The sequence below is a fragment of the Dendrobates tinctorius genome, unplaced genomic scaffold, assembly GCF_039654945.1.
Source record: "Dendrobates tinctorius isolate UK_male_01 unplaced genomic scaffold, ASM3965494v1 ptg000161l, whole genome shotgun sequence".
Classification (NCBI taxonomy): domain Eukaryota; kingdom Metazoa; phylum Chordata; class Amphibia; order Anura; family Dendrobatidae; genus Dendrobates; species Dendrobates tinctorius.
Window position 1 is genome coordinate 5,738,399 of NW_027361828.1, and position 27,079 is coordinate 5,765,477.

Consider the following 27,079-nt stretch of genomic DNA (forward strand, 5'->3'; position numbering starts at 1 on the left):
AGTCTTATTCATGCACAGTTGGGAAGCTGAAATGTTACACTTGGGTAAATAAAACTCTATCCCAGATTCACCAAGACTGCCGATTTTCATGCTGGTCTTGATGAGGGGGTATGTTTTAGTCAGATGTTCCTTATTCATTGAGGCGCACGCAGGCTTGGACTGGCCCACAGGAGAATTCTCCAGCTAGCCCCTGGGCAGGAGCGTGCCACCACCCTCTTATGTGAGCAGCACTTGGCACAGTATACTTGATTCACTATGTACAGACAAAGGCATCTTTTTTATTCAACAATCAACCCATTTTATTGCTATAGAAATTTGCGAATGATGATAATATTTGTAGCTGAAAAGTAGGGCCCAGGAGTTAATATTACTGGTAACCCAGTCCGACATTGGGCGCACGCTTCTAATTTCATTAGGAGCGATAGACAAGAGATATTTGCCTCACCACTAGAGTTGAGCGATACCGTCCGATACTTCAAAGTATCGTATCGGATGGTATCGGCCGATCTTTAAAAAAAGTATCGGTATCGCCGATTCCGATACCGGAAGTCCCATTCAAGTCTATGGGACTTCCGGTATCGGAATAAGAAAAACCCTTTCCTGCCCTTGTACAGCCTCTCTGGGGTCTGTACGGGCCTTTCGGGGGGCTGTGCCGGCCTGCCAGGGGGTCTGTGCAGGCTCCGGTGGTCTGTGCCGGCCTGCCGGGGGGCTGTGCAGGCTCCGGGGGGCTGTGCCGGCCTGCCGGGGGGCTGTGCCGGCCTGCCGGGGGGCTGTGCCGGCCTGCCGGGGGGCTGTGCAGGCTTCGGGGGTCTGTGCAGGCATCGTCCGATGGGACTACAAGTCCCATCGGGCGATGCCTGCTACCATGACAGTGATTGACACATTAGCCAATGATGGGACAGTAGTAGTCCCATCATCCGGCTAAATGTGTTAAATGTAAAAAAAAAAAAAAAAAAAAAAAAAAAAAAAAATTACATGCTACATACATACAACATGCATACTACATACATGCTACATTCATACTACATACTACATACATGCTACATTCATACTACATAAATACTACATGCAACATACATACTACATATATACTACATATATACTACATGCATGCTACATACATACTGCATGCTACATACATACTACATGCTACATACATACTACATATATGCTACATACATACTGCATGCTACATACATACTACATATATACTACATACATACTACATGCATGCTACATACATACCACATATATACTACATGCATGCTACATACATACTACATACATACTACATATATACTACATGCATGCTACATACATACTACATGCTACATACATACCACATATATACTACATGCATGCTACATACATACCACATACATACTACATGCATGCTACATGCTACATACATACTACATATATACTACATGCATGCTACATACATACTACATGCTACATACATACCACATATATACTACATGCATGCTACATACATACTACATGCTACATACATACCACATACATACTACATGCATGCTACATGCTACATACATACTACATATATACTACATGCATGCTACATACATACTGCATGCTACATGCATGCTACATACATACTGCATGCTACATGCATGCTACATACATACTGCATGCTACATGCATGCTACATACATACTACATACATACTACATACATACCACATACATACAATACATTCATACAATACATACATAGACATACAGTACATATAACAGAGTAACATACTTACCAATACTTGTCACATTGTTCCCCGAAGCCATTGTCGTCTACGGAATAAATATTAACATAACAAACCACAAAAATACTCACCCACGATCCGAAGCAGTCCACGAGTGTGTCCCACGACGATCTTGGGTAGAGAACTGCAGCATCAGATGATGCTGCCGTTCTCTACGGGCTGCAGGAATCCAATGACGGAAGGTAGGTATCCTTCCACACTGTATTCCTCCGCCACTTAAAAAAAAAAAAAGTCCCTAGTCTCACTTTATGCCATTGCTGTGTGGGAATTTCCCACGCAGCAATGGCATAAAGTGAGACTAGGGACTTTTTTTTTTTTAAGTGGCGGAGGAATACAGTGCGGAAGGATACCTACCTTCCGTCATTGGATTCCTGCAGCCCGTAGAGAACGGCAGCATCATCTGATGCTGCAGTTCTCTACCCAAGATCGTCGTGGGACACACTCGTGGACTGCTTCGGATCGTGGGTGAGTATTTTTGTGGTTTGTTATGTTAATATTTATTCCGTAGACGACAATGGCTTCGGGGAACAATGTGACAAGTATTGGTAAGTATGTTACTCTATGTTATATGTACTGTATGTCTATGTATGTATTGTATGAATGTATTGTATGTATGTAGTATATATGTGGTATGTATGTAGCATGCATGTAGCATGCAGTATGTATGTAGCATGCATGTAGCATGCAGTATGTATGTAGCATGCATGTAGTATATATGTAGTATGTATGTAGCATGCATGTAGTATATATGTAGTATGTATGTAGCATGCATGTAGTATGTATGTGGTATGTATGTAGCATGTAGTATGTATGTGGTATGTATGTAGCATGTAGTATGTATGTAGCATGCATGTAGTATATATGTAGTATGTATGTAGCATGCAGTATGTATGTAGCATGCAGTATGTATGTAGCATGCAGTATGTATGTAGCATGCAGTATGTATGTAGCATGCAGTATGTATGTAGCATGCAGTATGTATGTAGCATGCATGTAGTATGTATGTAGTATGTATGTAGCATGCATGTAGTATATATGTAGTATATATGTAGTATGTATGTTGCATGTAGTATTTATGTAGTATGAATGTAGCATGTATGTAGTATGTAGTATGAATGTAGCATGTATGTAGTATGCATGTTGTATGTATGTAGCATGTAATTTTTTTTTATTTTTTTTTTACATTTAACACATTAGCCGGATGATGGGACTACTACTGTCCCATCATTGGCTAATGTGTCAATCACTGTCATGGTAGCAGGCATCGCCCGATGGGACTTGTAGTCCCATCGGACGATGCCTGCACAGACCCCCGAAGCCTGCACAGACCACCGGCAGGCCGGCACAGCCCCCCGGCAGGCCGGCACAGCCCCCCGGCAGGCCGGCACAGACCCCCACAGGGTGCACAGACCACCGGCAGGCCGGCACAGCCCCCCGGCAGGCCGGTACAGACCCCGGGCAGTCCACACAGCCCCCCGGCAGGCCGGCAGAGACCCCCGGAAGGCCCGAAATGACGGCGCATCATGATGCGCACACACCGCGCATCATGATGACGTCAGTCTGTCAATCAACTTTGAACTTCCGATTCCGATGCCGAATTCCGATATTGAAAAAATATCGGAAGTCGGTATCGGAATTCCGATACAGCAAGTATCGGCCGATACCCGATACTTGCGGTATCGGAATGCTCAACACTACTCACCACAAATCTTATTTTAGTCAGAGACTGGAGTAAGATTTCCCCTGTAAGGAACAGCACAACTCGTGTATTAGACAATCTGTGGTGTCACAACCAAGCATCGCACATTTTGCTGGCGTAGGGGGAAACTAGTATGAAAATGCCAACTCCAAGTAGCACAAAAATGTTGCGACTTTACAAAGCAATTTAAGCTGTCAAGTATGCTTTGATGAATCTGGGCCTAAATTTTTTTCACTTAGACCTAGAGATTCGCGGATAAGGTAAAAAAAAAAAAAAAAAAAAAAAAAAAAAAAATCGAATTTACCGTACTTGTTCTCATGGTTTTTCCCACGAAATTCGATTTACAGAGAAATTATCTTTAGACCCAATAACTAATAAAAAAATGTAATAAACACAAAATAATAAAAATCATTACACGCATTGTGCTGTTCACTTCTCTGGCAGAGACCTTTACGGATACATTTTCAGGACCCTCCCAGGCCTAGTAAAACTCGAAAGCCTCGGCCTAGTGACCGAGGCCTGAGAATTTCATCACTGTTGACAACAATCTGAAAATGCAATATGGACTAGACCAGATGGATGGCGATGAGGAGTGCAGGGGCCGGAGAGGTGAGTATAGGAGTTTTTTTTGTATTAATTTTTTTACTTTTTTAATCGTCTTTTATTGTTCTGAAAAATGGAAGTCAATAGTTGCCATTTTGCTGAATCCAAGTAGAAGCGAATTACTAAAAAAAACAAAAAAAAAAAACGCATTTCGTTTCGCTCTACTTGAACTCTTTCAGTGCTGAAAGTGTTCGTATATTCTCTAGAATTTCTTGGCTATTGCCTTAAGGCTGTGTTCACACGTTGCGTTTTTTTTTCCGCTTTTTTTTGCAAATTTAAAAGAAGCTTCCCATTCATTTTAATGCATTTTGCACTTTTTGTGCATATTGATGGGTTTTTTTCTGCAAAAAAAACACTTTGTGGTAAAAAAAAAAAAACGCTGCATGCTTATAAATTTCATGGAAAATTCCGCATTTCTGGCTATTATCTATGTGTCTGGGGACGCGCGGAAAAAAAAAACGCATAAAAATGCGCTTTTTTTGCGCAAAAAACGCGCATTTTCTGGGAAGGAGTCCTGTTTGTATGCAGAACTTTTCTGCATACGTGTGCACATAGCCTAAAAGATATTGTACCACTGACTGAAGAATGTCCTGCCATGTGAAGATGTAAAAAAAAAAAATATATAAATATATTTCTATACAGTGGATATAAAAATTTACACTCCCCTGTTAAAATGCCAGGTTTTTGTCATGTAAAAAAATTAATGCCAAAAAAATCATTTCAGAACCTTTCCCACTTTTTCTGTTACCTATAAGTTACACAAATCCATTGAGGAAAAAAATGAAATCATTTTGAAGGGAAAATAAAAATAAAACTAAAATAATGTAGTTGCATATGTATGGTTATAATTGGGGATGTAGTTATGTTCAAAATTAGCCACAGTTGAATAGTAGTCTGTACACAGCAGCCGTCATTTAAAGTGATTCTGATTAACCCCATATAAAAAGTTTAACTGTTCTAGTAGGATTTTCCTGACATTTTCTTAGTTGCATTTTGCAGCAAAAGCCATGGTCTGTAAAAAGCTTACAACACAGCAAAGGGATCTAATTATTGAATCATGCCATGATGAAGATGCAAATCGAAACGCGTTGGTTTCAATGCTGCACTATTGTGTTTTGTTGCTAGTATGCGTTGATTGTTATTCAGTGGATCATAACTTTGAGATGTTCATATTTTAATAGCTCATTAAAAACTTTATTTTAGCATGAAGTCGCAGTTTTTCTCCCTGGAATCACCCTGCCTTTTCCTGTTCCTACACTGGCTATTCAGCCTACATCTGTGCGAGTCCTGGACCTTAGGAATCCAAGGTGAGCTGACTTTCTCTTTTTTTCTGCCTCTAATAATTGAAGGTTATCCATCAGGAGCAGGGCCTCCCTTACTGGCATATGAGGCCCAATGAGCAGGATTCTGTCATCTCAGTAACGATCAGTTAAAATTTGTTGACGTGTGGGAGATTCCTCACACGGCGGTAGTTAATAGCCACCAGTCAATCACAGGCCGGCAGCTGATGTCTCTGTCATACGCCATAACGAAGGTCCGCGCCTCAGATGTAGCAAGCAAAGGACACGGCTGGATCTCGGCCAGGTAAGGAGAAACTTAATTTATTTTTTTGTAAAGCAGCGGTATAATCTATGGGGTGCGCTGTATTATGGGGTGCATTATACTATGGGGGTGCATTATATTATGAGGTGCACTATACTACTATGGGGGTGCACTATACTATGGGGCTGCATTATGCTATGGGAGTTGTGACGTAGCGATCACTAGCGGGTTGAGGTACACTTGCTTGGCAGCAATATAACATACAGGAGGACTTAATTTTTCTTAAAAGTTCACCTAGGTTTATTACTCCATATCCCCAGCAGGACAAACACAGAGTAAGTCAGCCTTTAGATCCGAGAAAACAAAATACCAATGTCCATAAACAGGGCTTTGATCCCTCAGACCAGTGGGCACACAGGCTGTGCCATATCCAGCACGCAGGCTCTATAGCAGTGTTCCCCAACCCCGGTCCACCAACAGGTCATGTTTTCAGGATTTCTTGAGAATTGCTCAGGTGTTTGAATTCTTGTCTGTCCAGGTGATGCAATTATCACCAGTGTAATACTAAGAAAATCCTGAAAACATGACCTGTTGGTGGATCTTGAGGACCGGAGTTGGGGAACACTGCTCTATAGCCTAAACACAGTCTTTCACTGGCTCCGGTCAGCATAACACGGATCCCTGTCCCTTAACTGTTGGCGTCGGCCACACAGGTTCCCGGAAGCCACTTGTCCTCAGAGGTATCAGCGTTTTCATAGGTATTACCCTTTTTACCTTTATGTTGAACCTTTGTGGATTTATGCAGCAATCCTCTAGGATTTTCTCAGCCGTGATATTATTTAATCGTGCTGACATTGAGGTCATTTATTTTTATCTGCAGTATATATCAGACTGGGTTACCATCATTCAGGTACAATTTAATGTGAGTTTCTATTACATTCAGAGTGAGTTGCCTGTAGTGTTGTCACAGATTATTTCCACACTGTATTTTTCGAACCTTAATGTTGAACCTTTGAGGCTTTATGCAGCAATCCTCTAGCACTTTTTCAGCTGTGATATTATTCAATCTTGCTGATATTGAGGTCATTTATTTTAACCCCTTTCCTACCTTGGACGTACTATTCCGTCCATGTGACCTGGGACCTAAGTCCCAAGGATGGAATACTACGTCTAATGCGATCAGTGGATTTCACGTGGTGAGCGCCGCTGATCGCGGCCTGGTGTCAGCTGATTATCATAGCTGACACCCGGCACAATGTGTCAGGCGCAGTCACGGACCGCCCCCGAAACGTTAACCCCTGGCACACCGCGATCAAACATGATCGCGGTGTACCGGGGATTAAAAGCAGCATCGACAGAGAGGGGGCTCTGTTATGAATGAGTCACCGTAGGAGGCAAAAGCAGAAATACAAGCTAAGTCCAGAGAAGTTGGCAACTATCAGATTGCAGACCCCTGAACCTATCAACACAACTAGCAGTAGCCGTTGTGGGGTTCCTACGATGCCCTAGACCCCTCGATCACAGCCGGAGAAATACATAGGCCTAAAGAAAGAAAGGGGAAATCTAAACTTCCCCAGAGCAGACCCCAAAGCAATAGGCAGCCCCCAACATATAAGGACGGTGAAGCAAGATGAAAATACTAACACAGACAGAAAGATAGACTGAGCAAAGACGGGGCCCCAAAACTACCTAGATAGGAAAGGACAGGAAGGCTGTTGTCTGCAATCTGCCAAAACCCTATCAAAGACATAAGCCAACCAGCTGATATGAAAAAGGCCCTGAAGCAGCTAGGCTTCAAAAACTAAATCAGCACTCAGGTATTTTCAGAAGACAGAGCTAAATGAATTCAGCACACCCCAGCAGGGAATGGCAGAAATACAGAAAAACAAAGCAAAAACAAAGTCAAAACACAAAAGCAAAAGGCAGAGCAGCAAACTTATCTTTGGAGGAGCAAGAATTCAGACTGGTCTCCAAGGATCCCACAGAGAAATCACCCGCAGGGCAGAAGGGCGTCGACAGCCTTATATCCAGTCCGTAACTCCACTCAGCCAGTCATCATAATCAGCCTCAGGTGTTTGACAATCAGGCTCACTACCTTTCTTCACCAGAAGAGGGAGTTCCTCGGGCCTCAGTAATGAAGGGGAAAATGAACTCACAACAGTACCTCCCCCTTGAGGAGGGGTCACCGAACCCTCAACTACGCCACCAGGGCGATCAGGGTGAGCCCGATGAAAGGCACGTACCAATCGTTTGGCATGAATATCAGAGGCAGAGACCCAGGAATTATCCTCCTGACCATAACCCTTCCACTTAACCAAATACTGGAGTCTCCGTCTAGCCAGACAGGAATCCAGTACTTTCTCTACCTCATACTCCATGTTACCTTCAACCAATACAGGGTCTGGAGGTGCCTCTCCCGGAACAACAGGTTCAACAAACCTCTTCAACAAAAGATTTATGGAACACATTATGGATTTTAAATGTGACAGGAAGAGCCAAACGAAAAGAGACCGGATTAATAATCTCCACAATCTTGTAAGGTCCAATAAATCTAGGCTTAAACTCAGGAGAAGCCACCTTCATAGCAATATTTTTTGATGATAACCACACCATATCACCAACCTTAAACTGGGGACCAATGGTCCTATGTCGGTTGGAAAACCGCTGGGCCTTCTCCTGGGAGAGAGACAACTTATCCACCACTTGGTCCCAGATCTGGTGCATTCTCTCCACCACAGTGTCAACACCTGGGCAGGCAGAGGGCTCCACCTGCCCTGAAGAAAATCAAGGATGAAACCCAAAGTTACAAAAAAAAGGTGACATCAAAGTGGCAGAACTAGCTCTATTATTCAAAGCAAATTCGGCCAAGGGCAAAAATGAAACCCAATCATCCTGATCAGCAGAAATAAAACATCTCAAATATGACTCCAAGGTTTGGTTTGTTCTCTCTGTCTGCCCATTGGTCTGAGGGTGAAAAGCAGAGGAGAAGGACAACTGAATTCCCAGCCTGGAACAGAAAGTTCTCCAAAATCTAGACATAAACTGGACTCCTCTGTCAGATACAATGTTCTCAGGAATCCCGTGCAAACGAACCACCTGTTGTAAACAGGGGCACCAATTCAGAGGAAGACGGCAACTTAGGGAGTGGTACAAGATGAACCATCTTAGAGAACCTATCACAAATCACCCAAATAACAGTCATCTTTTGAGAGACAGGCATATCAGAGATGAAATCCATTGAAATATGGGTCCATGGCCTCTTGGGGACAGGCAAAGGCATCAACAACCCACTTGAGCGAGAACACGATTTAGACCGGGAGCACGTCCCACAGGACTGCACAAAATTCCTGACATCACGAGACAAGGAGGGCCACCAAAAAAACCGACTCACCAGATCTCTAGTACCAAAAATACCTGGATGACCAGCCAAAGCAGAGCAATGAACTTCAGACATCACTCTCTTCTTCCACTGGTCAGGAACATACAACTTTCCACTGGGACAACGCTCAGGTTTGTCCTCCTGGAACTCTTCCAGAGCACGTCTCAAATCGGGCGAGATGGCAGAAAGAACTACCCCTTCGCCTAAGATGGTAGCAGGCTTGGTCACCACAGGAGAATCCGCAAGGAAGCTCCTAGAGAGGGCGTCTGCCTTGACATTCTTAGTTCCAGGAAGAAAAGAAACCACAAAATCAAAACGTGTAAAAAACAAGGCCCACCTAGCCTGTCTAGGGTTCAAGCGCTTAGCCGACTCTAGGTAAATCAAATTCTTGTGGTTAGTGAGGACCACGACTTGATGCTTAGCTCCCTCCAACCAATGTCTCCACTCCTCAAATGCCCATTTCATGGCCAACAGTTCCCTATTCCCCACATCATAGTTACGTTCAGATGGAGAGAACTTACGGGAAAAGAAAGCACAGGGATTCATTTTAGATGTTACAGGATCCTTTTGGGACAAAACAGCTCCTGCACCAATCTCAGAAGCATCCACCTCTACCTGGAATGGAAGTGAGACATCAGGTTGCCGCAAAACCGGGGAGGAGGTGAATCTTCGCTTCAGCTCCTGAAAGGAAGAAACAGCCTCCGGAGACCAATTTAACACATCAGCACCCTTTTTAGTCAAATCAGTCAATGGCTTGGCAATACTAGAAAATTTTGCTATAAATTTCCGATAAAAATTAGCAAAACCCAAAAACTTCTGGAGGGCCTTCAAAGAAGTGGGCTGAACCCAATCGTGAATGGCCTGTACCTTGGCCGGGTCCATTTCAATAGTTGACGGGGACAAAATAAATCCCAAAAAAGAAATCCTCTGTACTCCAAAAAGGCATTTAGATCCCTTGACATACAGGGAATTCTCCCTCAAGATCCGGAACACAGTCCGAATATGTTCCACATGAGAATCCCAATCCTTGGAGAAGATCAAAATATCATCCAGATAGATAATCAAAAATTTATCGACAAAATCTCGGAAAATATCGTTCATGAAGCACTGGAAGACAGAAGGGGCATTAGTGAGCCCAAAAGGCATCACCAGGTACTCAAAATGTCCCTCCGGAGTATTAAACGCTGTCTTCCATTCATCCCCATGCTTAATGCGAATAAGATTATACGCCCCCCTGAGGTCAAGCTTGGTAAACCAGCAAGCACCTTTAACTCTGGAGAATAGATCAGAAATCAGGGGTAACGGATACTGATATTTAACAGTAATTTTGTTGAGGGCACGATAATCAATACAAGGTCTTAATGATCCATCCTTTTTGGCTACAAAAAAAAAAACGGCACCTAAGGGTGACGAGGATGGTCTAATATGACCCTTCTCCAACGCCTCCTTAATATAGGATCGCATAGCCTCGTGCTCGGGTACAGATAAATTGAAGAGCCGACCCTTGGGAAATTTACACCCCGGGCTCAGTTCAATTGCACAGTCATAACTCCTATGAGGAGGCAGAGACGCAGACTCATTCTCACTAAATACATCATAAAAGTCCGCCAAATAATCAGGAACATCATGCGACTGAGGAGAGGTGGAAAACACCGGAGCCTCACTAAAGGCACACCGACAACCCCAACTCACCACAGACACAGATTTCCAATCCAAAACTGGATTATGAATCTGTAACCAGGGAAACCCCAGAACAATAGTATCATGCAGATTATGCAACACCAGAAATCTGCAATTTTCTTGATGGTCTGGGGCGACCCGCATTGCCACCTGGGTCCAAAACTGGGGTTTATTTTTAGCCAAAGGAGTAGCATCAATTCCCCTCAAAGGGATAGGCGTCTGCAGAGGTGTCATTGGAAATCCACAACGTTTAGCAAAATCCAAGTCCATTAGGTTTAGGGCTGCTCCCGAATCCACAAAAGCCTTGGCGGAAAATGTGGACAGGGAACAGATCAGAGTAATAGCCAGAAGAAACTTAGGTTGAACACCCCCAACAGAAAACGTGTGTGCAAAGCGTTTCTCTCGTTTGGGACATACAGAAATAATATGCGAGGCATCTCCACAGAAAAAACACAACTTATTACGCCTTCTGAACTCCTGACGCTGCTCTCTGGAAAAAACTCTATCACATTGCATAGGTTCAGACATTTGTTCAACAGGTGGCAACACCTCTCGTGCTGCTTTGCGTTCGCGCAAACGCCGAACAACCTGAATGGCTAATGACATAGAATCGTCAAGACCAGAGGGAACAGGAAATCCCACCATAGTATCTTTTACGGCTTCTGACAAACCCTTCCGAAAGAGAGCAGCCAAGGCATTATCATTCCAGGTAGTAAGGACCGCCCACTTAGAGAACTTTTGACAGTACAACTCTGCAGAATCTCGACCCTGGTTCACTGCCAACAGGGTCTTTTCAGCCTGATCAACAGCATTAGGTTCATCATACAACAACCCCAAGGCTTGAAAGAATGCGTTCACATTAGTCAGAATAGGATCATCTGGTTTCAAAGAAAACGCCCAATCCTGGGGATCGCCACGCAGCAAAGAGATGACAATTTTAACCTGCTGCGCGGAGCTCCCTGACGAGTTAGGCTTCCAGGCAAAAAATAATTTACAATTATTTTTGAAACTCAAAAATTTAGATCGATCCCCAAAAAATACATCAGGTGTAGGGATCTTTGGTTCAACAGCATGCGAACGAGCAAGGTAGGCGGAAATTCCCCGCACTTCCGCAGCAAGCTGCTCCACATGATCAGACAATTGCTTTATCTCCATTGAGAGAAAAAAAAAATTCCCCCTACGGCCTCAGAGATATAGAGGAAAAAAATATGCACCTTTTTTTTTTACAATTCTTTCCTGCTATTGAGTACCCTAGAATCTGCGGTGAGGCGGGTGATTCTGTTATGAATGAGTCACCGTAGGAGGCAAAAGCAGAAATACAAGCTAAGTCCAGAAAACCAGAGAAGTTGGCAACTATCAGATTGCAGACCCCTGAACCTATCAACACAACTAGCAGTAGCCGTGGGGGGTTCCTACGATGCCCTAGACCCCTCGATCACAGCCGGAGAAATACATAGGCCTAAAGAAAGAAAGGGGAAATCTAAACTGCCCCAGAGCAGACCCCAAAGCAATAGGCAGCCCCCAACATATAATGACGGTGAAGCAAGATGAAAATACTAACACAGACAGAAAGATAGACTGAGCAAAGACGGGGCCCCAAAACTACCTAGATAGGAAAGGACAGGAAGGCTGCTGTCTGCAATCTGCCAAAACCCTATCAAAGACATAAGCCAACCAGCTGATATGAAAAAGGCCCTGAAGCAGCTAGGCTTCAAAAAACTAAATCAGCACTCAGGTATTTTCAGAAGACAGAGCTAAATGAATTCAGCACACCCCAGCAGGGAATGGCAGAAATCCAGAAAAACAAAGCAAAAACAAAGTCAAAACACAAAAGCAAAAGGCAGAGCAGCAAACTTAGCTTTGGAGGAGCAGGAATTCAGACTGGTCTCCAAGGATCCCACAGAGAAATCACCCGCAGGGCAGAAGGGCGTCGACAGCCTTATATCCAGTCCGTAACTCCACTCAGCCAGTCATCATAATCAGCCTCAGGTGTTTGACAATCAGGCTCACTACCTTTCTTCACCAGAAGAGGGAGTTCCTCGGGCCTCAGTAATGAAGGGGAAAATGAACTCACAACAGGGCTCCCTCCGTGCTTCCCTGCAACCCCCACAGCAGCGCGATGTGCAGCGCCACTGCGGGGGTCGCCTTCCCTGGAGGCCCCCGGATCCAATATGGCGACGGGGACCTTCGGGGGCCTGCAGGGAGCTGGCTTCCTCACTGCCCGCAGACCGCAGGCATGAGGAAGCCTGCATCAGTGCCTGTGACAGATTGATGGGACATTATAATAAAGTAAAAAAAAAGTGTAAAAATAATTTTAAAAAAATTATATATATATTCCCTAATAAATTCATTTTTTGAAAATAAAAAAAACAAAAAAACAATAAAAGTACACATATTTGGTATTGCCGCGTCCGTAATGACCCACCCTATAAAACCGTCCCATTAGTTAACCCCTTTAGCGAACCCCTTAAAAAATAAAAATAAAACACGAAGCAAAAAATAATGATTTATCATACCGCCGAACAAAAAGTGCAATAACGCACGATCAAAAAGACACATATAAATATCCATGGTACCGCTGAAAACGTCATCTTGTCCCGCAAAAAATGAGCCACAACACAGCATCATCAGCAAAAAAATAAAAAAAAGTTATAGGTCGCAGAATAAAGCGATACAAAAATAATTATTTTTTATATAGAAATTGTTTTTATTGCATAAAACCGCTAAAACATAAAAAAAGACATAAATGAGGTATCGCTGTAACCGTACTGACCAGAAGAATAAAACCACCTTATCAATTTTACCGCACGCGGAACAGTGTAAACGCACCCCCCCAAAAGAAATTCATGAAACGCTGGTTTTTGTTCATTCTGCGTCCCAAAAATCGGAATAAAAAGCGATCAAAAAATATCACGTGCCCAAAAATGGTACCAATAAAAACGTCAACTCGTCCCGCAAAAAATAAGACCTCACATGACTTGGTGGGTCAAAATATAGAAAAATTATAGCTCTCAAAATGTGGTGATGAATAAACTATTTTTACAATAAAAAGCGTCTTTTAGCGTATGACAGCTGCCAAAAATAAAAACCTGCCATAAATAGTAAATCAAACCCCCCGTTATCACCCCCTTAGTTAGGGAAAAATAATAAAATAAATTTTTTTTTATTTATTTCCATTTTACCATTAGGGCTAGGGTTAGGGCTAGGGTCAGAGCTAGGGTTAGAGTTAGAATTGGGGGATTTCCTCTGTTTTGGCACATCAGGGGCTTTCCAAACGCGACATGGTGCCCTATCTCAATTCCAGCCAAAAAAGTTAAATGGCGCTGCTTCCCTTCTGAGCTCTGCCATGTGCCCAAATAATGGTTTACCCCCATATATGGGGTATCAGCGTACTCAGGACAAATTGCACAATAACTTTTGGGGGCCTGTTACTCTTGGGAAAATAAAAATTGGGGGTGAAAAGATAATTTTTGTGGAAAAAAATATGATTTTTTTAATTGTACGGCTGTACGCTATAAACTTCTGAGAAGCCCTTGGGGTTTGAAAGTGCTCACCACATATTTAGATAAGTTCCTTGGGGGGGTCTAGTTTCCAAAATGGGGTCACTTGTGGGGGGTTTCCACTGTTTAGGCACATCAGGGGCTCTCCAAACGTGGCATGGCGTCCAATCTGAATTCCAGCCAATTTTGCAGTGAAAAAGTCAAACGGCGCTCCTTCCCTTCCGAGCTCTGCCATGCGCCCAAACAGTGGTTCCCCCCCAAATATCAGGTATCAGCGTACTCAGGACAAATTGCACAATAACCTTTGCAGTCCAATTTCTCCTGTTACCCTTGGTAAAATTAAAAAATTGAACCTGAAGTAATTTTTTTTGTGAAAAAAAGTTAAATGTTCATTTTTTTTTTAAACATTCAAAAAATTCCTGTGAAGCACCTGAAGGGGTGCAGTTTTTAGAATGGTGTCACTTTTGGGTATTTTCTATCATATAGGCCCCTCAAAGTGGCTTCAAATTTGATGTGGTCCCTAAAAAATGGTGTTGTAAAAATGAGAAATCACTGGTCAAATTTTAACCCTTATAACTTCCTAACAAAAAAAAATTTTGGTTCCCAAATTGTGTTGATGTAAAGTAAACAGGTGGGAAATGTTATCTATTAAGTTTTTTTGAGTGCCATATCCCTGCGATTTAAGAGCATAAAAATTCAAAGTTGGAAAATTGCGAAATTTCCGCCAACTTTCCATTTTTTTTCACAAATAAACACAAGTTATATGAATGAAATTTTACCACGAACATGAAGTACAATATGTCATGAGAAAACAATGTCAGAATCACCGGGATCCATGGAAGCGTTCCAGAGTTATTACCTCATAAAGGGACAGTGGTCAGAATTGTAAAAATTGGCCCAGGAGTTAACGTGCAAACCACCCTTGGTAGTGAAGGGGTTAACCTGCAGCATATATCAGATTGGGCCACAACCATTCAGGTGCAATTTAATGTAGGTTTCTAGTACTACACTGTATTTTTGTAAATAAAATTTGATATTTTATTCTCATAATGGATCTCATGATTTTTGGTGCCGTCATTGTATATTGGCCCGAAAATGTTTGTTTCTGATATTTTGAAGTGCCAGAATATATGTGGTCTTTGGACTAATTTCAAGTATATTTACTGGTTTGCTGTTTTTCCAAACAGACTAGTCCGCTTATTATGGATTTAAAAGCCAAGGAAACTTCCTGGCTTACTAAAACATCGAATATTTTTAAACAGAGTGCCCAGAATGTTTCGCAAGATGCTACAAAAGATCATAAAGAATTGATGTATCGTTATGGAAAAATGTTACACCGCAAAACTAAAATATGGTGGAACAGGAGTTCCCTGGAAAATTATTTATCCACTAAAATTATTCCGAGAGGGTTGAGGGTTAATTTATACCCTACATATGAATTAGAAAAGGATGATTTGATTAAAAGATGGATGACAACAGCTGCTACATGTTCTTTTCAATTTTTACAAATTTTGGTGGACAAAAATACCATTTCCTTACAGGAAATTGATGATGAATTAGAAACGATTCAAAAAAATTTACAAAAGGATATTCCTAAGGAAAATTTTGATAAATGGCTTAAGGAACTTGAAGAGGATTCGGTCAAGTGGGATGAAGAGGTGAGCCTTAGTAAATTAAAAAAATTTCAATGAGATACCATTGACTTTGAAACTGAGAAAATTTATAAATGGCAACAGAAAAAAAATTTCGTCACAGAAACAAAGATCTAGAGAACCATCTGAAACTTCTGCTTCAGGAGCAGAAAGTAATATTTCCCTATGTGATAATGAACATAGAAGGGATTTTTCCCTCAGAAGTAATAATCAAAGAAAGAGGTTCCCTGATATGTTCAATAAGCCACAACTTGGACGTAAAGGGAAAGATCACTTTAAGGTAGTTAATTTGTCTGATCACATTTTGACTGATACTCAATTAAGTGTACACTGCGTGCAGAATTATTAGGCAAGTTATATTTGAGAGGATTCTTTTTATTGAACAACAACTATGTTCTCAATCAACCCAAAAGACTCATAAATATCAAAGCTTAATATTTTTGGAAGTTGGAGTGGTGTTTTTTTTAGATTTGGCTATCTTAGGAGGATATCTATTTAATTATTAGGCAACTTAATAAAAACCAAATATATACCCATCTCACTTGTTTATTTTCACTAGGTAAACCAATATAATAACCCAAAATTTAGAAATAAACATTTCTGACATTCAAAAACAAATAAAAAAAAAAATCAGTGACCAATATAGCCACCTTTCTTTACGATGACACTCAAAAGCCTTCCATCCATAGATTCTGTCAGTTGCTTGATCTGTTTACGATCAACATTGCGTGCAGCAGCCACCACAGCCTCCCAGACAATGTTCCGAGAGGTGTACTGTTTTCCCTCCTTGTAGATCTCACATTTTATGAGGGACCACAGGTTCTCTCTGGGGATCAGATCAGGTGAACAAGGGGGCCATGCCATTATTTTTTCTTCTTTTAGACCTTTACTGGCCAGCTACGCTGTGGAGTATTTGGATGCATGTGATGGAGCATTGTCCTGCATAAAAATCATATTTTTTTTGAACGATACCGACTTCTTCCTGTACCATTGCTTGAAGAAGGTGTCTTCCAAAAACTCGCAGTAAGTCTGGGAGTTGAGCTTCACTCCATCCTCAACCCGAAAAGGTCCCACAAGTTCATCTTTGATGATACCATCCCATACCAGTACCCCACCTCCACCTTGCTGGCGTCTGAGTCAGAGTGGAGCTCTCTGCCCTTTATTGATCCAGCCTCGGGCCCATCCATCTGGCCCATCAAGAGTCACTCTCATTTCATGAGTCCATAAAACCTTAGAAAAATCAGTCTTAAGATATTTCTTGGCCCAGTCTTGACGTTTTATCTTATGTTACTTGTTCAAAGGTGGTCATTTTTCAGCCTTCCTTACCTTGGCCATGTCCCTGAGGATGGCACACTTTGTGCTTTTTGATACTCCAGTAATGTGGTAGCTCTGAAATATGGCAAAACTGGTGGCAAATGGCATCTTGGCAGCTTGACGCTTGATTTTCCTCAATTCACGGGCAGTTATTTTGCGCCTATTTTTATCAACACGCTTCTTGAGACCCTGTTGGCTATTTGCCTTGATTGTTCGGTGATCACGCTTCAAAAGTTTGACAATTTCAAGACTGCTACATCCCTCTGCAAAACATCTCACAATTTCTGACTTTTCAGAGTCCGTCAAATCTTTCTTCTGACCCATTTTGCCAAAGGAAAGGAAGTTGCCTAATAATTAAGCACACCTTATATAGGGTGTTGATGTCATTAGACCACACCCCTCCTCATTACAGAGATGCAAATCACCTGATTTACATAATTGACAGTTGGCTTTCAAGCCTATACAGCTTGCAGTAGGACAACATGTATAAAAAGGATGATGTGATCAAAATACTCATTTGCCTAATAATTCTGCACACAGTGTATTAGAGAAAGGGCTAACCTTTTCACCTTCTTCTAATATTGATTCATTTACAGCGGTGAAAGATACACATTTATTTTCGCGAAAATTGATATTGAAAAAATTACATTTCAAAAATCAAAGTAAGGATTTATTCACAACAAAAGAGGAACAGGATGCCCTAGAGAGTTTGCAATCCCTTGAAGAAGAGGCTTCAAGTAAACAGGTAAGTACAATTCCTAGCAGTTTATTTGACAAATCAAAAAAATTTCCACCATTGGGTATCTGTCCAGCAATTGAAATATTCACTCAGCTGGTAAACAATGATATTGAAATTTTATCTAGGAACAAATATGGACAGTCTAACCTCACAAAGAAAGAAAAAATTGCTTTGGAGGAATTAAAAACCTGGGAGGATGTCATTTTTAAAACGGCGGATAAAGGAGGCAATTTAGTCATCTGGCCAACCAATACCTATGAAAAGCAGGCTTATACATTACTTAATGACAACAAATGTTATCGGAAATTAACCTTCAACCCCATGTCTTCCTTTCAGGCCAAATTGGTTAAAATCCTAGAAGATGCCTATACTCAAGGTATTATTTCAAAGAAATTGTTGGATAATGTACGTAATTTTCACCCAAAATGGGCTACTTTTTATTTCATCCCCAAGTTGCACAAAAACTCATTGGACTCGCCAGGACGTCCCATTGTCGCAGGTAACTCGAGTTTATGTGAAGTCATCTCAGATATTGCAGATTTTTTTCTAAAGCCATTGGCCGCTGAATTACCTTCATATGTCAGGGACACCACATCTGCCCTACAGAGGATTGACCAATTACAGCTGGATCCTAATATGATCCTGGTAACGGCGGATGTTGAGTCCCTGTACACTTCTATTAAACATCATGATGGATTGGCGGTGGTCAAGTGGTTTTTGAACTCCAGTAGTATTGACCCCCCATTGGTGACCTAATTTTGATACTTTTGGAATTTCTTTTGAATCATAACGTTTTTACACTTAATGGAGAAAATTTTTTTACAGTTACAGGGTACAGCAATGCTGGCGTCATGTGCCCCGGCTTATGCCAACCTTTTTCTAGGGGCATGGGAGCATAGTATTTTTCAGGATGACCTCATCCAAGGTGTGGACAAGGTCCATAACTGCATGAGGTATATTGATGATATACTCTTTATCTGGGAGGGTTTCTCTGATGAATTATGTGCTCTTATTGACAGGCTCAATCAAAATGAGATCAATGAGAAACTTACCTTTAAATATGGAAGAAGTTTGGAATTTCTAGATATTTTTATTTCTGCCTCTCCTGACGGTCATCTGAATACCGATATTTTTCATAAGCAAACAGCAACTAATTCCTTTTTGCTGGCATAATCTTCACATCCGAGATCTATGATAAATGGAATACCGGTTGGTCAATTCCTTCGGGCAAAAAGAATTTGCTCAGATGATCAAGCATCAAGCATTTGAAAAACAGTCTGAAGATCTTTTCAGAAGATTTATAGAAAGAAGCTACAGCAAGAGATGAATTAAGCGGGGATATTCGAGAGCTTCAAAAATTAACAGGAACCAACTTATCTATGGGCAATCCAAAAATAAGAAGGAATCATCAAATATGGATACGGTACGATTTATTTCTATTTTTTAATGGCCAATGGAAAGGTCTCACGGAGATAGTCCATAAACATTGGCACACTTTACTAATAGATCAGATTCTGAAGCAATTACTTCCTTCTACCCCGAATTTTGTGGCCAGAAGATCTAAAAATATGAAGGACATCTTGGTGCATAGCCACTATGTTTCAGAAACTAATAAAAAAAGAGCAAAGAAAAATTACGGGTAAACCTGTTTTTTTCCCATGTGGCATTTGCAAGGGATGTCTTAATTTGGTAAAAACAAGTACTTTTCAGAATCAGGATGGGTCCAAAACTTTTGAAATAAGAAGGCATATCAATTGTTCCTCACAGGGTGTTATTTATCATGCCCAGTGTCCTTGTGGTAAGATCTATGTGGGTCTTACCACACGTGAACTTAAGATCAGAACCCGTGACCATGTGAGGGACATTGAAAAAGCCAAGAACATTACAGATGATTCCCTTTTGAAAACCTTGCTTAGGCATTTTAAGCGTTACCATCAATGTAATGCAAGTGGTTTGAGGATTAAGGGAATAGATCAAGCTGTTTTGGATATCTGAGAGGGAGCTCCATCTAAGATCCTTGCCCAAAAAGAAAGCCAACGGATACATCGGCTGGGCACGATGAGTCTGTTGGGCCTTAACGAAAAATTAGGTTTTGCCTCCTTTTTGTAGAGATCTATTGTTTGTGGCATCTTTTTATGGGGTGGGTGGGGTTTATTTTATTTTATTTGATTTTAATTATGCTTATGTTTGTTCCTATATAGATTGAGCATCTGTTCCCTTTCTTCCACATGATTTTTTCCATTTGGATATTCCACACTTTAGAGGAGACCTTTCCTGTTATAAGAAGAATCGTTGAGGGAAGAAGAAGAATTTTACTATGTGGACTAATAATTACAATGTGTATTTTGCATGGTCATTCCAATGTACATGATGATATCTTGGCTATAATTGATATCCTTTGGCCTGTTTTTCAGGGATTCCAGCATTATAATATGTTTTGTATTATTATTCCTATTTTGCATTTGATGGGGAATAAGGAATTATTAGTCTAATTTTTACATCGTTTCATCAGGGTTTTGGTAGATTTTGTGAGAGCATGTTTAGATAAGTGTGAATCCTATTACTAGGTTTTTCTAGTCTCCTTTCTACCCAATTTTTTCCTTTCATTTTTTCTTTTTCTTCCCTTTTTTTGCTGCGTGGAATATTTGTATTGGAATTTCCCTGTGGTTATTCTAATTATTGATATAGGGTATTAGTTTTTTCTGTGACTATTCCACTCCTTCTTGTGACTATCTTTGCACCATAAACACTATTGAATATATAATATTATATAATTATCACATACATGGTAAAGGAATAAAAATTAATTCCAAGTCATTATACTGTGGTTCTAGTTATTTTTATTATAATTGCACTACATGCACTTTTGCACTTTAATAATTATAATATATTATTCCTTTAATAAAATCATTATATATGAAATTTATAAACCCTTTTTTTAGTAATTTTATTACACACAATTTTTTTATGATCACTGTATCTCGAACACTAGGTGCGCCTGCACAGTTTAGGCATTGGTGTTCGCTTTCATGAGTGCCCCACACTTAGACCTCTTGTATGTCAACTTGGAGTCCAAGGGAGCGCATCATTGGGAAGCGATTCATACATTAGTGCAGATCTGCGCATGCGCCATAAGAGGTGTTTCGTGACATCACAGATAGTTCACGCCTTCATTACCTTATGATGCTCTCTGATTGGTTCCCGGGTATATTTAAGCACACATTACATGTAAGGCCTCTTTCACACTTCAGTTTTTTACAATCAGTCACAATCCGCCAGGTTTTGAAAAAAACGTATCCGCAATTTTCTTTTGAGGATCCGTTTTTTCCCCCATTGACTTTCATTATTGGCGGCTCCTGACTGATTGCCGTCCGTTGCATCCGTTTTTGTGAGGATCCGCCATAATGTTTCTGTCCGTTTCCATCCTCAAAGATTTTGTAACGGAGATTGTAACTTTTTTTTCCCAGCGGATCCTCCAGACACTGAATTTACCCGACATTCTGTCTGGGTGCCGGACAAATCTCTCTCTCTCGTCCCGGCCAGCGTTTCCTTTAAATTTCCTCATTTTCAGGATCCGTCTAAAAACGGATCCTGTGCCATCCGTTCACATCAATTAAGAACGGATCCGCTTTTCCGCCTTTTTGGCGGATTGTAACGGATGCAAATAACTGAAGTGTGAAAGAGGCCTAAGCGGACACTGTATACTAAGTACAGATCTATGTATAATGGCATTGGTATTGTGTTTTTTTTATTAATGATCAGTATTGTATTATTTGGTCACTATGTGGTGGTAATATGTGGTCTGGTCATTGCGTGGTGGTATTTGTTCCTTGTATATGGTATTATTGGTTGCCATGTGGTGGTAATATGTGATTCGGTCATGGTGCTGTGGTATTTGTCCCTTGTATGTGATATTATTGATCATTTTAAAAATTGAAAAATAAAAATACCAAAAATTATATTGTATATTTTAACAAGTTACAGTAAAGTAGAGCCCAGCAAAAAGAGTCTACCTTATCACGGTGGTGGATTAAAAAATCTTTTAGCAAAAACAAAAGCTGCTGGCTGTGTATGTGATCTGGTGATGGGAACTGTTAATGTGTGATTGGTGAGAACATGGTGCAGAAATGGAATTTTTCAAAGAGAGGGTGGTGAGACTGAAAGGTTCGAGGGGTGGAGGTGGGGCTAGAGTGGAGCCTGGGTGGAGTTTCAAGGGGACCCCAAAAATGTTGCCAGTATGGGACCCTGAAATTCCTAGTGGAAGCCCTAATCAGGAGAAGGGTACAAAAAATTTCCAAGGCATTAGATAGCAATCATCAAGACATTGCACAAACCCTTCCTGACATGCACCATGCATGTACTGCTCTGCAGGAACTGCGTTCAAGCAAACAGTACAGGTACGACACACTGAGCGGCCTCATACGGACTGTCAGCAGTAACAGGGACAGAGGAGAATTGCTGCGCGCTTCCATCAGTACAACGCGATGCAATCGCATTGTACTGTTGCTCTCTATGGAGACCCCTGGCTACAAGGGAAGGTGGCTTCCCAGTCCCGGCAGAGAGCACGAATTGAAACGCCTCCTTCTATGCCTGTCAGATGCTGGTCTGATGCCCTGCAGTTCAGATCATGCTATATAGTAATGTCCCATCCTGGGACAGTGTAAAAAAAATTTTAAAAAATTCTTAAAACGTATAATAATATTTAAAAAAGAAAATTAAGAAGTCTAATAATTTTTTAAAAAAATCCCCAAATAAAGAAAAAAAAAAAAAAAGCAAACAATAGAAGTACACATATTTAGTATGGCCACGTCCATAACGACCCGCTCTATAATACTGTCCCACTAGTTAACCCCTTCAGTGAACACCGTAAAAAAATAAAATACGAGGCAAAAAACAATGCTTTATCATCATACCGCCAAACAAAAAGTGCAATAAAATGTGATCAAAAGATGATACCACTGAACCCGTCATCTTGTCCTGCAAAACACAAGCTGTCATATAGCTCTATCAGCAGAAAATTAAAAAAATTAGCGCTCTCAGAATAAAGCGATGCAAAAAGTTTTTATAGTGTAAAAGCGCCAAAACATAAAAAAAATATAAATTGGTTATTACTGTAATCGTATTGACCCGAAGAATAAAGCTGCCTTACCAATTTTACCACACGCGGAACGGTATAAAAAACAAACAAAAGGCAATTCCTGAATTGCTGGTTTTTGTTCACTCTGTCTCTTAAAAATCGAAATAGAAAGCGATCAAAAAATGTCATGTGCCCGAAAATGGTACCAATAAAAATGTCAACTTGTCCCGCAAAAATCAAGTCATAACATAGCTCTGTCGGCCGGAATATGGAAAAATGATAGCTCTCAAGATATGGTGATTCAAAAACTAGTTTTCACAATAAAGAGTGTTTTTTAGTGTGTGACAGCACAGCAGCCAAACATAGAAACCCGATATAAATCTGGCATCTCTGTAATCACACCAACCCGAAAAATAAAGTTGTCAAATCACTTATACCACACGAGGAACGGCGTAAAAATAAATAAAACCAATTCTTCACATGCTGTTGATTTTTGAATTCTGTCTTCCAAAGATCGCAGTAAGGCTCGCCACACATTTATCCTGCGCTCTGCGCTGAGCGCTTACATCGGGGTTTCCATGTAAATCTCTGAAATACGTGATTCAGATGGAACACCTAGCAGAAGAGTCCCTATAATGAGGCAGATGGAGGCACTGTGGACGCCGTCTGGCCTGTGATTCGGCGGTGTCCATCTTTTTAGTATTGCGTAAAAGTGCCGTCGACCACAGTTTTGTGCACTGCTGAAAAGAAGACCACCACTGAACAGAGGCCAGATGGCATCCAGAGTAATTCTGCTGCATTACTATAGTGAATGGATCCATTGTGGGTTTCATCTGTCACGTCACTTGTAGATTTAGCTGGAAAGTAAGTGCTCAGCGTAGAGCGCCAAATAAATGTGATCATAAATGTTATGTAAAATGTTCCCAAAAGCTTCAACTCAATCCACAAAAAAGCAAATCCTCACTCAGGTCCGTCATCTGTTAATGGAAATATAGGGGTTTCCACATTACTGGTAGGACAAAGGCTCTGGAGAAGCGAAATAACTTCTCGCCCCCCAAAAGAAATTCAGCAAATTCTCTGCTCCCAAATCCAAATGCACCTCTCCCTTCTGAGCCCCAGTGTGTAAACCACATTTAGCACCTACATGTTTGGCATTTTTGTAGTGATGTAAGCCCGCCTATCTTACAGGTGTGTGTCTCCAGAACCATGAGCTGGGCATAATGTACTGGTCACTACAATGCCAGTTTGCAATTTTCACTCAGCAACATCCACTGCTGCTTGCTTCTGGAAAACACCCATAGAGTCAAAATCATCACTACATCTGTAGATAAATTCCAAAGGGTTATAAATTCCAAAATAGGGTCACTTGAGGAGGGATGCTGCTTTTCTAGCACTTAGGGGCTCTTTATGTGGAGTCCGCAAACTATTCTAGGGAAATCTGCTTTCCAGGAGGCAAATAGCGTTCCGTCTCTCCCGAGTCTCTCCATATGGCTATGTAGTACTGTACAGCCACATATGGGGTATGCCACATTCAGTAGAAATTGCGTGACAAATTTTGGTGCCATTTTTACCCATTTCCCAGTATGAAAATGTAAAACTTGGGGCTAACACACAATCTTGGTGGTAAAAATGTAAATTATTTTATCTACACTGCTCAATGGAATAAAAGTCTGTGACACACCAGTGGTGTCCATATAATCACTGCACCTCTATATGAAGTAATTGAGAGGTTTAGTTTGTAAGTTGGGGTCATTTATGAGGGGTTCTGCCAGTATAACATGGCATCCTCAAACAAGTGCAGCAAAATCTGTACTGTAATGTGGTGTTTCTTCCTTTCTGAGCTTTGCACTGTGCCTCAAAAGTAGTTTTCGACAACATATGCACTATCGATGAACTCAGGAGAAATTGCACAACAAATTATGGGGTCCATTTTCTCCTGATACCCTTGGAAAAATGCAAAATTTGGAGCTAAAAAAAGTTTTCGCAGAAAATGTGATTTTTTTTTTTCCACGGCTTAACGTTCTATATTTCTGAGAAGCACTTGGGGGTTTAAGGTGTTGAACACACATCTAGATAAGCTCCCAAATGGGTCTAGTTTCCAAAATGGTGTCACTTGGGGAGGATTTCCACTGTTTAGGCACATCAGGGGCTCTTCAAACACGACATGGTGTCTGCTAAAAGTCAAAAGGCAACCCTTCTCTTCCAAGCCCTGCCGTGCACCCAAACAGATGTTTTCCTAAACATATTGGGTATCTGCGCATTCAGAAGAAATTGCACAACAAATTGTATGGCACAATTTCTCCTGTTACCCTTATGAAAATTCAAAATTTGGAGCTAAAAAAGATTTAGCTGGGAAAAATGATGTGATTATTTTATTTTCATGGCTTAACGTAATATACTTCTGTGAAGCACCTGTGAGTTTAAGGTGCTCAATACACATCTATATAAGTTCCCTAAGGGGTCTAGTTTCCAAAGTGATGTCACTTGTTGGGGGTTTCCACTGTTTAGGCACATCAGGGGCTCTCCAAACAAGACATGGCGTCCTTCCATTTTGAGCCCCTGCCGTGTGCGTAAACAGTAGTTTTCCCCCCACATATGGGGTATTGGCGTGCGCCGGAGTAATTGCACAACAAATTGTATGGTCCATTTTCTCCTGTTACCCTTGCAGAAGTAAAAAAAAAAAAAAAAAAAAAAAAAAAATAGGTCTAAAGGAAATTTTTTGTGAAACAAAAGTAAATATATTACATGACTAAGGGCTCATACTCACATGCGAGAAACTCGGACGAGTCTTGCACGTTAATACCCGGCACTGATGCCAACACTCGGATTGGAGCGTTCAGCTGCATGTATTTCTATGCAGCTGAACTCTCCGATCCGAGTTCCAGCGGCAGTGCCGGGTATTGATGTGCGAGACTCTTCAGAGTATGAGCCCTTAGTGTGCAAATTGCATGTGTGCTGGGGTTGGGGGGTGCCATACCGAATTCTTGCCCCGGGCGCCAGAAAGCTGAATAAAATGATATATATAATACACATACACAGTCATGGTCGAAAATGTTGGCACCCATGAAATTGTTCCAGAAAATGAAGTATTTCTCCCCCAAAATTATTGTAATTACACATGTTTATTTCCTTTGTGTGTAATAGAACAACACGAAAAAAGGCAAACATTATTTCACACAAAGCCCCAAAAATGGTCAGGACAAAATTGTTGGCACCCTCAACTTAATATTTGGTTGCACACCTTTTGGAATAAATAACTGCAATCAATCACTTCCTGTTACCATCAATACACTTCTTACACCTATCAACTGGAATTTTGGACCACTCTTATTTTGCAAAATGCTCCAGATCTCTCATATTTGAAGGGCGCCTACTCCCAACAGCAATTTTAAGATCTCTCCACAGGTGTTGGGATTTAGATCTGCACTCATTGCTGGTCACTTCAGAACTCTCCAGCTCTTTGTTTCCACCCATTTCTGGGTGCTTCGTGAAGTGTGTTTTGGGTCATTGTCTTGCTGGAAGACCCATGACCTAGGATGCAAATCCAGTTTTTTGACAGTGCGTACTACATTGCTACCTAACATGCTTTGATAACCTTTAGATTTCATGATGACATGCACACAGTCATGGCACCCAGTGCTAGAGGCAGTGAATCAACTACAAAACATCTTTGAACATCCATAATATATGACTAAGTTTTGTGTTATTTTCTTTGTAGGCCTCATTCCATTTTTGGTAAACAGTAGAATCATGTGCTTTACCAAAAAGCAATATCTTGATCTCACCTGTCCACAAGACACTTTGCCAGAAGGATTTTGGCTTACTCACTTACATTTTGGCAAACTGCAGTCTAGCTTTTTATGCCTGTGTCAGCAGTGGGTCCTGCCAGTGTTTAATTTCATTTGAATATCGATGGATAATGCATGCTGAGCATGCAGGACAGCTTGAATTTCTTTGGATCTTGATTGGGGCTGCTTATCCATCATCCGGACTTTCCTGCGTTGCAAGCTTTCATGAATTTTTCTCTACTGTCCACTCGCAGATAGATAAGTTACAGTGCCAAGGGTTATAAACCTCTTCATTATGTTGCGCACCGTGGACAAAGGAACATCAAGAT

The 27,079-nt window shown here is 41.1% G+C and overlaps 1 long non-coding RNA gene across 1 annotated transcript in view; it reads right to left on the minus strand.

The window, feature by feature from the left end:
• LOC141052502 (uncharacterized) overlaps nucleotides 1–27,079 on the minus strand; it is a 45,631-nt gene that overhangs the window by 6,748 nt on the left and 11,804 nt on the right. Inside the window, exon 2 of the long non-coding RNA XR_012220824.1 lies at nucleotides 18,938–19,074. This is a non-coding gene — a long non-coding RNA (uncharacterized lncRNA). The remainder of the gene's footprint in view (nucleotides 1–18,937; nucleotides 19,075–27,079) is intronic.